The 14,420-nt window shown below is 46.7% G+C and overlaps 1 protein-coding gene across 1 annotated transcript in view; it reads left to right on the forward strand.

The window, feature by feature from the left end:
• The window catches only part of KDM3A (lysine demethylase 3A), a 2,231,127-nt gene that overhangs the window by 245,360 nt on the left and 1,971,347 nt on the right, over positions 1-14,420 (forward strand). The gene's annotated exons all lie outside the window — the stretch shown is intronic.

Genomic DNA, 14,420 nt, shown 5'->3' on the forward strand with positions numbered 1-14,420 from the left:
AGAGGCATGCCGAACCTGCCACACAATCAAAGGGCAGAGGCTCAAATACAAATTTCAAAGCTCATGGACATGAAAGCTATTCAAGAGGTACCCACTCACGAACAAGGTCAAGGTTTTTATTCCAGACTATTCCTGGTACCAAGGAAGGGAACCGATTGGAGACCCATTTTGGACTTATCCATCCTAAACACATTTCTACTCGTACCAAAATTCAAGATGCTCACCTTACAGCAGCTTCTTCCCATGCTGGGCAAGGAGTCTTGGCTGGTAACATTGGACCTCAAGGAGGCATACTTGCATGAACCAATCAGACAAAGCTGCAGAAGATGCCTCAGATTTCTTGCAGGTTCAATCCACTATCAATTCTCTGCATTGCCGTTTGGCTTATCTACTGCGCCCAGAGTATTCACTAAATGCCTGGCATCAGTAATTGCCTACTGCAGACTTCAAGGGATACAAATATGCCCTTATTTGGATGACTGCCTGATCCAAGCGGACAGCAAACACATACTTCTGGAGCCATCTGGCTTATGTAACACAGTTATTGAATTCTCTGGAATACACAGTCAACAAAGATATCCAGGCTAACACCATCTCAGAAAATAATTTTCCTGGGTGCCAACTTGGACACAAACACCCAGATGGCCTATCTTACGCCAGAAAAAACAGGGGCAACTAACTCAGTACTTCAAGAAACTAGCAAATTGTACCAGGCTAACTGCAAGGAAAATCCTGCAGGCTCTGGGATTCATGGCATTTTGCATTCTTCTAATCCCATGTGCAAAGTTGCATATGAGCAAACTTCAATGGTACCTAAAAAACCTATGGTCTCAACCCAGCCACAGTTTGGAAACAATAATACCACTAATTCCATGTTTGCAAAAGGAATTTCTATGGTGGGCTCAAGCATGCCAAACAAACGCAGGTCTTCCATTCTGCAAACTTCAAGCAAATCAAGTCATCACAACAGACGCCTCAGACTATGCCTGGGGGGCACACATGACAGACAGGTGCATTCAGGGCAAATGGTCCCAAAAGGAAAAGCACCTTCACATCAATCAAAAGGAAATGCTAGCAGTGATAAATGCAATTACAGCTTTCAAGTACCTCCTGCATCCAGGGCAATTATTAATAAGAACAGACAACACCACAGTAATGTGGTACATAAACAAACAAGGAGGAACACATTCATACCCCCTGTGCAGGCTGGCTATGTCACATTGGAACAAGGCTCTGGAATGGCAAATCGAGCTCCAAGCACAGTATGTGCCAGGTATGGAAAACACGCTGGCAGACTAAGCAGAAATATGACAGATCCTCACGAATGGAAGTTGCATCCACTAGTATTTACAAAGATAATCAAAGCCTGGGGAAGGCCAGACATAGATCTCTTTGCCTCCCACAAAAATCACCAATTGACAAAATTCTGCTCAAGGACATTTCATCCAAAGACCTGGAGAGTGGACACCATTTCTTTCAGTTGGGCAGCACTGACAGTTTATGCCTTTCCACCTCTTCCTCTACTACCCAAGGTGCTTTTGAAAACAAGAGCGGACAGGCCAAAGATGATACTGATTGCTCCAGACTGGCCAAGACAACACTGGTGCCCACTCCTGAGGAGCCTAACACATTCTCCTCCCTGGACCCTACCTCTAATGCCTCTTCTGACTCGGCACAGCTACAAAACCCTTCACAGTCAGCTGAAAACACTCAATCTGGCTGCATGGAAAATTCCTTAACACCACAACAGACCCTACTCTCCAAGGAGGTACAGGATGTCATTTTTGGAAGCTAGAAGGCCATCTACTAGAAAAGCTTATTCTGCAAAATGGAAACTGTTTTGCGCTTGGAATGAGAAAAAGGACCAGGATCCTAGAAAACTGAATTTGCCTCCGATATTACAGTATCTAACTGAGCTGCTGAACAGTGGACTTTCATTCTCCTCCTCCAAAATCCATGCCTCAGCCATTTCTGCAGAATACAACACTGATCCACCCTTATTTTCTCACCCACTCTTAAGACCGTTCCTCAGAGGGGCTAAGAATATAAGACCGCCAAGGAAACAACCTATCCCAGCCTGGGATCTTAATTGCATTCTAGAAAAATTAACATAGACTCCTTTTGAACCAGCTGCCTCAACAGATTTGCAATATTTGTCCTGGAAAACAGCTTTCCTTCTGGCTATTACCTCAGCTCGTAGGGTATCGGAATTACAAGCCCTCATGGCTGTGCAGCCTTTTCTCATCTTCCATCAGGACAGGGTTTCCCTTCGAACCAACCCGTCATTTATGCTTAAGGTAGCTTTAAACCAGGCCATACACTTGCCTACCTTTTACCCCAATCCTCAGAACAAAGGGGAAAGGCTGCTACATTCCTTAGACATCCATAGACAGCTGCGTTACTGTTTGGACAGAACAAAGCCGTTCAGGAAATCAGAACTGTGTCCTATGCAGTAGGAGCTCAAGGGAAGCCAGTTTTCAAACAGACAATTTCAAAATGGATAGGCCACTGCATACGATGTCCTTCAAGAATGCAACTGCAGTCCTGACATATGGGTTGTCCTGCCTCAGGCAGCCCTTCGGTCGGCTGGATTCCAAAGTCTGGGTCCGGCGTCGGCTGTCACATCCTCCCCGACGTCAGAGCGGCTGGGGTATAAAGGCATCAGCAGGCGCCATCTTCAGTCTTTCTTGTCGCAAGGTGCCCGAAGCGGAAGCAGTTCAAGTGCCGGTCGGTCAGCTCCTGTGTTTTCATTTACCAAAGTCATCTAAAAAGCTAAGTACCCCGTTGGGGAACATTTTTTCTTGCCTCAGCCGATGTCAGAACAAATTGAGAAAGTTAATAATTTGTCTTGTGGTAAACAAATACCTCATAGGGACTTCCATTCTTACTGCCTCCCTTGCCTGGCCCCAGACCACGATGTCTCTGCCTGTGCCGCCTGTGCTTGCTTTAATAAGTGCACTCTCAGGCACCGGGCAGAATTTGCCGAAAGCATTTTTGGTGAATCTTACGCTTACACCATGGCGTCGGAACAACCGACAGCACAAACTACAAAAAACGCAAGGACCGGGACAGACACCTTCGGCCCGTGTCTTCTACCGATACTACTCCTAAGCCCTCCGTGAGTGCTTCGGTCCCTTAGGAAGCGGTTATTGAACCGCTCCAGGCCGACGACACCGCATTAGCACGATGTCCTTCAAGGATGCATCTGCAGTCATAACATATGGGTTGTCCTGCCTCAGGCAGCCCTTCGGTCGGCCGGATTCCAAAGTCTGGGTCTGGCCTCTGCTGATGTCGCACTTCACCCGACGTCATAGCTGCTGGGGTATAAAGGCATCAGCCGACGCCATTTTCTCAGTCTTTCTTGTCGCGCGGTGCCCGAAGCAGAAGCTGTTCGCAAGTGCCGGTCGGTCAGATCCAGAGATTTCAGCTACTGAAGACTTCTAAAAAAGCTAAGTACCCCGTTGAGGACTCTCTCTTGCCTCAGCCGATGTCAGACAAAGTAAATAATTGTTTAACTTGTGGGAAACAAATACCTCATAAGGATTTCCACTCTTACTGCCTACCTTGCTTAGGCCCAGACCACGACGTATCAGCTTGTTTAGCCTGTGCTTCCTTCAACCGACTGACACTTGGACGTCGGTCGGAGTTTGCTGAAGAGTTTTTTGGCTCCGCTTTTGCATATAAAATGCAGTCCGAGACTCCGACTACACATTTAGCTAAAAAACGCAAGGAAAAGGACAGACGCTCGCGGCCCATGGTTTCGGCTGAAACCATGGTTAGGCCTACCGCGAGTGTCTTGGTTTCGGCTGAAACAGAGACCTCGGTTCTCCCTTCGGCCGCAAGCATGCCTCCGACAACCGAGGCCACACAGGCCCCGGCTGAGTCAGCTACAGATTTTCCTACTGAAGAAGCAGGCACACAAGATTTATCAGACACCATTCCGTTGGACATCTCTACTCCTGCACGTGGAGCAGCTAGACCCCCTGCTTCTATGTCGATCAAGGCCTTCTCCAGGGCTAAAGCAGCTAAACTTTCCAAGGCCTTACCTACTAAAGCTCCCTCACAGACCTACCTCTAGTTCTCAGATTCTCAGCCTTGCTGAGGACCTTATTTCACTGATCAGGGGATCCCAACCTCACCCAGACAGGGCCTCACAACCCCCTCCTGAAAAGAGGCCTAGGTCAACCCCCTGAACCTCTCTCCTCTGACTATTCCTCGGATGGTTCAGATTTATCTGACCATCAGGAAGGACCATACTCACCTTATGAGGATTCTGATGCAGAAGACTTCATTCCTTCTGCCTCCCCTCCAGAAGAATTTTCATTTGGGGAAACTCTACACTCAATGAGGGAACACTTCCAATGGCAGGGTCAAGATTTTTCTGATTCTAGAAAAAGGCTAAGGACCTTTTTACACTTACCACAGCATAGGCCTTTAGCCATACCTCCTGTACTATCAGTTGTTGATACATACAATGATGCCAGTACTACCCCTGATTCTCTTCCCCCGGCCCCTGCCAAACCTGACAGATACTACAGGGTCCCGGATTCTCACTTCCACTTGTATAAGGCCCATGCTGCAGACCCAGAAACCATTTCTCAGGGCCCTAAAGGTGTTGCAGCTGTCTCTGCCAAGAACCCCCTACCCTCTGAAAGAGAATCAAGAGCATTAGAGAGATGGGGTAAAAAGGTTTATACATCTGCTACTCTTTCTGCCAGGGCTTTAAACTGTCAATTTCACATGATACAGTACCAGGAATTTTTGTTAGATCAGCTGAATAAAAAGCTGTCCTCTCCTGAACCTTTAGACCGTAAGGCCCTTCAGGATTTGGTACACAACTCTCAGCAGGTCAGTAATCATTTCTTAAAATGTGGCTATGATGCACTGGAGGCTTCATTTAGATCAGCTATGACTGGAGCAGTGATTCGAAGGCATGCCTGGCTAAAAGAACAATCCTTGCCAGACCATGTTAAGTCTAAACTCCTAGATGCCCCTATGGAGAAACAAAGTTTATTTGGCTCCCCTGCACAGGAGGTTCTAAAGAAAGTGGAAGAAAAAGCAAGATCTGTCCAAACAGTCAAGGATTTTCTGCAGGTCCAACCTCCGAGGTTCAGCAGAAATTGGCCTTCAAAGAATTGGTCCTTTCCAGACCCCTCCAGAGCGCAGAGAGGCAGAAATAGATGCCCAAGAGGCAGAGGTCAGTCAAGGGGTGCCTACAGGGGTCGTCAGTGGCAACCTGCCAACCAGAGAAGTGCCGCCACAGCTGCGACTGCAACCACTTCCACAGGACAGACACAATGACTTGGCTCTGATTCCGCCTACCAGGGAACAACTGGAAGCACCCTTGGGCGGAAAGCTAGCTTTATTTTCAAAAAACTGGCATTGCGTTACAGGAGACAAATGGACTTGGCAAACAATAGACAAAGGCTACAGGTTTCACTTCCACTTTCTACCAAAAAAGAGAGGAATGCCAAACCTTCCACCAAGCCAGAAATCAGAGGCTCTAAAACAAATCATCAGCTTACTAAGGATGAGAGCAATAGAAAAGGTACCATCTATGGAACAAGGCCAAGGATTTTACTCCAGACTATTCCTTGTACCAAGAAAAGAAAATCAATGGAGGCCTATTCTCGACTTGTCAGCACTGAACACATATCTCATTGTTCCAAAATTCAAGATGCTGACCCTACAGCAACTTCTTCCCATGTTGGGCAAGGAGTCTTGGCTGGTGACTCTAGATCTCAAGGAGGCATACCTGCACGTCCCTATACGACCAGATTGCAGAAGACACCTCAGATTTCTTGCAGGATCAGAGCATTATCAATTCTCAGCATTGCCCTTTGGCTTATCTACTGCACCCAGAGTATTCACGAAATGCCTGGCATCAGTAATTGCACATTGCAGGCTTCAGGGAATTCAAATCTACCCATACCTGGACGACTGCCTAATACAAGCGGACAACAAGACAAAAATAATAAAGGATTTGGCCTATGTCATACAACTGCTGCAAGCCTTGGGATACACAGTCAACATACAAACATCAAGACTAGTGCCATCCCAAAGGATAGCATTTTTGGGTGCAGAACTGGACACAATAACTCAGACGGCTTTTCTCACAGAAGAAAAACAAAAGCAACTACCAGTCTACTTCATGGCATTAACCAGACAAACTCCGCTTACTGCAAGGAAAGTCTTGCAGGCCCTGGGTTACATGGCATCCTGCATAATCTTGATCCCTCATGCCAGGCTGCATATGAGAAAATTACAATGGTACCTAAGGAATGTATGGTCTCAACATAGGCACAGTCTACAAGCCCTCATACCAATCATTCCATGCCTGAAAAAAGAATTCCTGTGGTGGGCTCAGGCCTGCCAGATCAACAGAGGATTGCCTTTCCACAAACCACATCCAAGGCAGACCATCACCACGGACACCTCAGACCTAGGCTGGGGGGGCACACATGGAAGACAAGTGTATCAAAGGCCTATGGTCCCAAGACCAGCTGAATCTACACAAATCTAAAGGAGATGCTGGCAGTGAAGCATGCAATCGAAGCATTCAAATCATTTCTCCAGCAAGGACACCTGCTGATAAGGACGGACAATACCACAGTCATGTGGTACATCAACAAACAGGGAGGCACACATTCATACCCTCTGCCGGATGGCAATGGACCTGTGGAACTTAGGCCTGAATCTCAACATCCAACTGCAGGCCAGATTCGTACCAGGAAAAGAGAATTCACTAGCAGACAGCTTAAGCAGAACTACCATGGATGCTCACGAATGGATGCTGCATCCAGACATCTTCAAAATCATAACCAAGAAATGGGGAATGCCAGAGATAGACCTGTTCGCCTCCCCACTCAACCACCAACTGAAAAAATTCTGCTCAAGAGTATACCACCCACAAGCCTGGCGGGTGGACTCACTTTCTTTCAGCTAAAAGGCCCTGACAGTATATTCCTTTCCACCTCTCCCATTGATGTACAAAGTTCTACTGAAGATCAGAGAGGAACAGCCAAACATAATTCTGATAGCTCCAGACTGGCCAAGGCAGCATTGGTACCCGCTACTGAGAAGCATGTCTCGGACGAACTCATGGCCTCTACCTCTATGTCCTTTACTTCTAGAACAACTACAAGACCCTGCATCCGAACTTAAAAACCCTGCAGCTAACTGCTTGGAAAATTGCATAAAACAAAACCAACCTGTTTTATCTCTGAGGGTTAAGGACATTATCCTGGAGGCTCGCAGACCCTCCACTAGGAAGAGATTCCTCATTTGGAGTGCAGCAAAGGGAACAAATGTCACACTGGCAAACCTAGCACACATCCTAGAATACTTAGCAGAACTGTTCCACAATGGCCTGTCCTATTCTTCCATTAAGATTCATGCATCAGCAATTTCAGCAGAGTACAACATGGATCCTCCTGTCTTCTCTCATCCTCTCCTCAGACAATTTTTGAGAGGGATCAAAAATGTAAAACCTCCAAGGAAACCCCCTCTGCCTGCATGGGATCTCAATTTTGTGCTAGAAAAATTAACACTTCCCCCTTTTGAACCAGCAGCAACAGCAGACTTACAGTTCTTATCTTGGAAAACTGCATTCCTGCTAGCAATCACTTCAGCAAGAAGGGTATCAGAGTTGCAGGCATTAATGGCGGTGCAGCCTTTCCTTATCATTCACCAGGATAGAGTCTCTGAGAACCAATCCTACTTTTATGCCAAAGGTGGTATCCAGGGTATCCTTGAACCAAGCTATTCATTTACCTACATTCTTCCCTAACCCACAGAACAGGGGGGAAAAACTACTACACACCTTGGATGTACACAGACTACTGCGCTACTATCTGGACAGAACTAAGGCCAGCAGAAAAACTGACCAGCTTCTGGTAGCATATGCAACAGGAGTGCAAGGAAAAGCAATTTCAAAACAGACAATCTCAAAATGGATAGGAAATTGCATTCGATTCTGCTACTCATTTCATGGAAAGACAACAACTGAAAATATCAGGCCTCACTCCACAAGAGCTACAGCCACCACTACAGCTTTCCTACGAGGAGTGGCTACCAAAGACATTTTAGAAGCTGCTACTTGGAGCTCCGTGCATACATTTGCCAAGCATTACAATCTTCCTTTATACTCCAGATCCCGAGCAGGTTTTGCAACTGCAGTTTTACAAGGGATCTTAACTACACCATCATTATCTTAGTGCCTCCTCCCCCAGTTTGGCTATGGTATTCTACCCATATGTTATGACTGCAGATGCATCCTTGAAGGACATAGTACAGTTTTGTACCTACCATAAATGCAGATGTCCGATAGGTATGCATCTGCAGTCAGGATTACCCACCCTCCTTCCCCTCAGTGGTATTCCTAGGGTACTTACCCCTCTCTTAGCTAGCTGGGGGAATCTGTTATGGTGTATTTGTTTGTATGTATATATATATACTTTTTAATTTCTACTGTTTGGAATTTTTCTACTTTTATACAAATTTAGCCTTCCTAGAGGGCACCTGGCATCTGGGGCAAGAAACACTGAGGAAAATGGAGTCGGCTGATGCCTTTATACCCCAGCAGCTATGACGTCGGGTGAAGTGCGACATCAGCCGAGGCCAGACCCAGACTTTGGAATCCGGCCGACCGAAGGGCTGCCTGAGGCAGGACAACCCATATATTATAACTGCAGATGCATACCTATTGGACATCTACATTTATGGTGGGTACAAAACTGTACTTCGGTCCCGGAGCCTGCACCGGTGCCGGTTGTTGATTTCCCTCCAGAAACCGAAGTTCTCGATCTTCCCGACACCATTCCTGTTGACAAGGTTACCCCTGCACGTGGGGCAGCTAGGCCTCCTGTATCCATGTCCATCAAGGCCTTTGCATGTGCTAAGGCCGCCAGCCAGGCCAAGGCCCATCCTAAGCCTGCCTCACAGGCCCCTTCTGATAGACAGATCATGTCTCTTGCTGCAGATCTAATCTCTCTTATCAGGGGGTCTCAGCCCCATCCAGACAGAAGTCCTCAGCCACCTGCAGAAAAAAGGCCAAGAACTGAGCAGGCGGACGACCTTTTTTTCAGATGAAGCCTCTGGGGTTTCAGAGCATTCAGATACCCAAGAAGAATCCTTCCAAGCCTATGAAGAGACTGATGCTGAGGAATCAATTCCCTCTGCCTCTCCTCCGGAGGATTTTTCTTTTGGTGAGGTCCTCCACTCCATGAGGGAACATTTTAAGTGGCAGGGTCAGGAATTCTCTGATTTTAGGAAAAGGCTCCATACCTTCCTCAAGTTACCCCAGCACAGACCTTTGGCTATCCCTCCAGTTTTGGATGTCCTGGATGATATATTTTCAGACTCCAGTGCTTCCCCTGATTCTCTTCCTCCTGCTCCTGTCAAGCCAGACAGATGTTACAGGGTCCCTGACACTCGCAAACATTTCTTTAAGGCCCAAACTGTGGTTCTAGAAACTATTTCACAGGGCCCCAAAGGAGTGGCTTCTTCCTCTACCAAAAACCCACTTCCTGCTGACAGGGAAGCAAGGTCCCTGGAGAGATGGGGTAAAAAAGTTTATACCTCTACCACCCTTGCTATGAGGTCACTTAACTGCCTTTTTCATATGTTTAAGTACCAGGATTATTTGCTGGATGATTTGCAGAAAAAGCTAGCCTCTCCTGAGCCTATTGATAGAATGGCATTGCAGGATTTGGTTCATAATTCACAGCAGGTTAGCAACCATTTTCTTCAGTGTGGTTATGCATTGGAGGCTTCATGTAGGGCAGCTATGACGGGGGCTGTTATCCGTAGACATGCTTGGGTGAAAGAGCAGCCACTGCCGGATCATGTTAAAGTAAAGCTCCTGGACGCACCTCTGGATAAACAGAAGCTTTTTGGTGCTAATGCTCAGGATGTGTTGAAGTCTATTGAGAAGGCAAAATCAGTACATACAGTAAAAGATTTCCTCCAGGTTCAGCCACCTAGATTCAGCAGGAATTGGCCTTCAAAGAAGTGGTCCTTTCCAGACTCGGACAAGTTTCAAAGGGGAAAGAACAGGCGTGCACGAGGAAGAGGGCAATACCAAGGCTCCTACAGGGGCCGCCAGTGGCAACCTCAAAATCAAAGAAGTGGCACAGGTACTTCACCTGCACCACAGGAGCAATCACAATGACTTGCCTATCACTCCGCCTACCAAGGCTCAGAGAAGCACCTTTAGGCGGAAAATTATCTCTTCTCAAAAAACTGGCACATTATAACAAAGGACAACTGGATTCTGGACATAATAGACAGCGGTTACAAGTTCCACTTCCACACTTTACCAACAGGACAAGGCATGCCAAACCTGCCACAAAATCAAAGGGCAGAGGCACTCAGAAGTCTCAAAGCTGTTACAAATAAAAGCAATAGAGTAGGTTCCTCCTCAGGAACAAGGCCAGGGATTTTACTTAAGACTGTTCCTTGTTCCAAGAAAAGAAAAGCAATGGAGACCTATTTTGGACTTGTCCGTACTAAATACTTTACTCACGGTGCCAAAATTCAAGATGCTGACGTTACAGCAACTTCTTCCCATGTTGGGCAAGGGGTCGTGGCTGGTTACTCTGGACCTCAAGGAGGCATACCTGCATGTCCCTATCAGACAGGAACAGAGCATTATCAATTCTCAGCATTGCCATTTGGCTTATCTACTGCGCCCAGAGGATTCACGAAATGCCTGGCATCAGTAGTGGCACACTGCAGACTCCAGGGGATTCAAATATACCCCTATATGGACGACTGCCTCATACAAGCAGACAGCAAACAAACCTTGACAAAACACTTGGATTATGTCATTCAGTTGCTACAAGCTTTGGGGATACACAGTCAACATTCAAAAAGCAAGGCTACTTCCATCCCAAGAGATTATTTTTCCAGGAGCAAAGTTGAACACACAGCTACAAATGGCCTCCCTCACAGAGGAGAAACAAGAGCATTTGACAGACTACTTACGCCTAGCAAAGCTAACCCACCTGACCGCAAGGAAGACCCTGCAGGCTCTGGGGTTCATGGCATCTTGCATTCTTCTAATCCTTCTGGCAAGACTACACATGAGAACTACAATGGTATCTCAAAAGCTTGTGGTCTCAACACAGCCACAACCTAGAGCACATAATTCCTCTCATACCATGCCTACAAAGGGAATTTTTATGGTGGGCTCAAGCAAGTCACTTAAACGAAGGCATGCCTTTCAACAAAGCTCCAACAAGTCAAACCATTACAACAGACGCCTCAGACAATGGATGGGGGGCGCACATGGACGGCAGATGCGTTCAAGGACAATGGACTCCCATGGAAAGGCATCAGCACATAAATCAAAAAGATGTTGGCAGTGATACATGCAATAGAAGCCTTTGGAAAATCTCTTCAGCAAGGCCATCTGCTAATAAGGACAGACAACACCACCGTCATGTGGTACATAAACAAACAAGGGGGCACTCATTCCTACCCCCTCTGCAGACTAACAATGACTCTTTGGGAAAAGTCCCTGAAACTGAACATCTACTTGCAATCCCAATTTGTTCCGGGCAAGGACAATGTTCTGGCAGACAAGTTAAGCAGACATTTCTTGGATCCACACTAATGGATGCTGCACCCACGCATTTTCTCACAAATAACTGCATGGGTAAGGCCAGACATAGACCTCTTTGCATCTCCTCTCAATCATCATCTGGAAAGGTTTTGCACAAGGATTTACCATCCTCTAGCCTGGAAAACAGATGCTCTTTCCTTCAGCTGGAATACCCTCACAATTTATGCATTCCCTCCCCTGCCTTTAATCACCAAGGTGTTACTGAAGATCAAGGCATAACAACCAAGAGGAATATTGATGGCTCCAGACTGGCCAAGGCAACACTGGTACCCACTGCTACTGGGCATTACTCACACCAAACCGTGGCCCTTGCCTCCATGGCCTCAGCTCCCAACTCAGCACAACTACAAAACTGTTAATCCGAAGCTGCAAACCTTAAAGCTGTCAGCTTGGAGAGTTCCATGACTGGGATCCATGACTGGGACTGAGATCCATGACTCCCTCTCCAAAAGAAGTTCAGGAAATTTTGTTGGAGGCACGTGGACCTTCCACCAGAAAAAAACTATTCGGCCAAATGGAAGAGATTCACCATCTGGAATGTCAAGGGCCAGGATGCATCCCTGATGAGCATACCTCTGATATTAGAATACTTGGCAGAAATGTTTCGCAGTGGCCTTTCATACTCTTCCATCAAAATCCACGCTTCAGCTATCTCAGCACATTACAGCTGTGATCCACCTGTGTTTATGCACCCTTTGCTAAGACAATATCGAAGGGGTATAAAGAATATCAAACCTCCAAGGAAACAACCAATCCCTGCATGGGACCTCAACTACGTCTTGGAAAAATTAACTCTTCCTCCTTTTAAACCAGCAGCATCTTCAGAAATGCAATTCCTATCGTGGAAAACGGTTTTCCTGTTGGCAGTCACCTCAGCAAGAAGAGTCTCTGAGATACAGGCCCTCATGGCAGTTCCTCCTTTACTCATCTTTCATCAGGACAGAGTTTCTCTTAGGACCAATCCTTCCTTCATGCCTAAGGTGATATCCAGGGTGTCTCTAAACCAAGCAATTCACCTGCCTACTTTCCTAACCCTCAAAACAAAGGGGAAAAGCTGTTGCATACTTTAGACATTCACAGGCAACTACGCTACTACTTGGACAGAACCAAGTCTACCAGGAAGTCTGACCAACTGTTTGTAGCCTATGCTGCTGGGGCACAAGGAAAGGCAGTCACCAAGCATACTATCTCAAAGTGGATTGGACACTGCATCAGATTCTGTTATTCTTTCCATGGAAAGTGTGTGCCTGTCAATATTGGACCACACTCCACCAGAGCTATGGCCACATCCACAGCCTTTCTAAGAGGAGTGGCTACAAAAGATATTCTAGAGGCTGCTACATGGAGCTCCGTGCATACATTTACCAAACACTACAACCTGCCATTATACTCCAGATCCCGAGCAGGCTTTGCTTCGGCAGCCCTGCAGGGCCTTCTAGCTACACCATCTCTTGCTTAGTCCTACCACCCCACAGCTTGGCTATGGTATTCAACCCATATGTCAGGACTGCAGTTGCATTCTTGAAGGACATAGTACAGTTTTGTACCTACCATAAATGTAGATGTCCGATAGATATGCAACTGCAGTCAGGTTTTCTCTCCCTCCTTACACCTCTGTTTTTTCCCTTGGGTCCATTTTCCCCCCTTTTTTCCCTATAAGCTGGGGATATCTGTTATGGTGTATCTGTTTATTACTGTTGTGCATTTCTGGATTTTTTGTTTATCCATTCATAAAATTTAGCCTTCCTTGGAGGGCACCTGGCATCTGGGGCAAGAAACACTGAAGAAGATGGCGCCGGCTGATGCCTTTATACCCCAGCAGCTCTGACGTCGGGGAGGAGGCGACATCAGCCGACGCCGGACCCAGACTTTGGAATCCGGCCGACCGAAGGGCCGCCTGAGGCAGGACAACCCATATGTCAGGACTGCAGTTGCATATCTATCGGACATCTACATTTATGGTAGGTACAAAACTGTACTTTCTGTGCATACCCTCTCCGAGCACTACCACCTGCCATTATACTCCAAAACTAGAGCAGGCTCTGCCACTGCAGTCTTGCAGGGCATCCTGGCTCCTAGTTCCACCTAGTGCCTACCACCCCCTTTTTAACTTTGGGATTCTACCCATCTGTTATGACTGCAGCTGTATGCATGATAAACTTAGTACAGTTTTGTGCCTACCATAAATGTAGATGTTCGAGTGCTAATACAGCTGCAGTCAAGGTTTCCCTCCCTCCTTCCCCTCTTGGGACAGGCCTGTTGGCTAACACCTCCTCATACGACCTGATTGGGGTATTCTTTTATGGTGTATTTGCTTGCAACTACTGTATTTATGTTATATTGCATTGCATTATTACATAAATTTATGTATTGCCTTCCTTCTGGGGGCTCCTGACATCTGGGGCAAGAAAAACTGAAGAAAATGGTGTCTGCTGGTTCTTTTATACCCCTGTCACACTAACGTCAGGGAAGAAGTGACGACAACCGACGCCGGACCTAGACTTGGGAATTTGGCCAACCGAGGACCCGCCTAACGGCAGGAGAACCCATCTGTTATGACTGCAGCTGTATTAGCACTCTAACATCTACATTTATGGTAGGTACAAAACTGTACTTTCAGGCAGATCCGTTCAAGGCACGTGGACTTCCATAGAGACCGCATTGCATATCAATCTTCTAGAGATGAGGGCGGTGCTTTTGGCGTTGCAAGCTCTCCACGACCTCCTTCCCTTAGGGTCGATTGTGATCCAGACAGACATGTCAGTAGTCTGGTATATAAAACTGGGAGGAACCA

This window comes from Protopterus annectens, chromosome 2.part1 (genome assembly GCF_019279795.1).
Source record: "Protopterus annectens isolate FY-2018-M chromosome 2.part1, PAN1.0, whole genome shotgun sequence".
Taxonomy (NCBI): Eukaryota; Metazoa; Chordata; order Ceratodontiformes; family Protopteridae; genus Protopterus; species Protopterus annectens.